Source organism: Moschus berezovskii, chromosome 3, assembly GCF_049115385.1.
Source record: "Moschus berezovskii isolate FMDL1 chromosome 3, NW_MosBer_1.0, whole genome shotgun sequence".
Taxonomy (NCBI): domain Eukaryota; kingdom Metazoa; phylum Chordata; class Mammalia; order Artiodactyla; family Moschidae; genus Moschus; species Moschus berezovskii.
This window is the reverse complement of record NC_142462.1, coordinates 16,856,475-16,857,991: the sequence shown is the minus strand read 5'-3', so window position 1 is coordinate 16,857,991 and position 1,517 is coordinate 16,856,475.

Below are 1,517 nucleotides of genomic sequence, written 5' to 3'. Positions count from 1 at the left end.
TCTGCAAAATTCCTCCTGCTATATAAGGCAATACTTACAGTTTTCAGGGACTAGGCTGTGGACATATTTGCAGAGCCATTATTCAACCTATCATAGGCATTTCGAGTCCAAGGAATTTATGGGATACATTCAGGGCTTGGGTTTCCTGGTGGCATGTTGTCTGCCACCACCACACATTTTCCCAGTCCTCAGTCCACTCCTGGACCTTGGTTCTATATCAGAAATAGATAACATTGCTCTAAGTGATCATTCTTATTAATGTTTTCCAATGTAAACATTTCACAATTTTCTTGGTCTTTTATTTAAAATGTATATGAACATTCAGAAATGCAACTGGGGATGATTGTACTTCATTGACCTGTAATTGATCTAAAAACTTCATTTAGGAAAATGTTCATACATTCACAAAACTGGGGATGCCTTAAAAAGTAAAGATGTCTGTTACTAAGTCAGAGTTGAGAACCATGGAGAAACAGACAGTTTCCAGAGCTTCATTTCTAGTGAGATTGACCTTTGCTCTAATATTACATTTAGTTAGTCTTCAGGGAGGAAAAAATTTTTTTTTCTAAATTAACATCATCAGTTTGAGCAAGTTCCAGGAGGTGGTGAAGGACAGTGAAGCCTGGCATTCTGCAGTCCATGGGGTCACAGAGTTAGACATGACTGAGCAACTGAACAAAAACAAACAAACAAACAAAAAATAGAGTTAACAACAGAAGAAAGAGTGTGTATGTGAGTGAGTGTGTGTGTTTCAAATGCAGACAAAATGCTTCTTGGGTTTTCACTGAGCAATTGTCCATGAGGTTATGGATATAACAAGCAGTTGATAAAACCAACACTATTAAAGCTATTTAAATCTCCCACCAGCATCTAAGAAACCTTGCAATGGAGAGATCAAGGTATGCAAAACAGTTCAGGTCTTAGGCATTCACCTTTTTCTCATTTCAATTTAATATTTTGTCTATTGATAAGAAGCATTAATAGAAGTGCTATGAACTCTTAGAAACCAAAATGTTTATTCCACATCACCAGTTATGAGAGGAATGTTAGTGATTTCTATAAGCAGTACATTTGCCAAAGATTAGGATGATAAAATATGGAAAAGGACACCTAGTATTTAAAGCGAAAATACACGCATATCGGTACTTCGTTGGTGGTCCAGTGGATAAGACTCCGTGCTCCAAATGCAGGGGCCCTGGGTTTGATCCTAGGTCAGGGAACTATATCCCACTTGCAGCAACTAAGAGTTCACCTGCTGCAACAAATGATCCCACATGCTGCAATTAAAGGCCAGCACAGCCAAATACTACTATGGGCAAGATGCCTCAGAAGAAATGGAGTAACCATCATAGTAAAAATGCATAGTCCGAAATGCAGTACTTGGATGCAATCTCAAAAACAACAGAAAGATCTCTGTTTGTTTCCAGGGCAAACCATTCAGTATCAGAGTAATCCAAGTCTATGCCCCAACCAGTAATGCTGGAGAAGCTGAAGTTGAATAGTTCTTTGAAGATCTA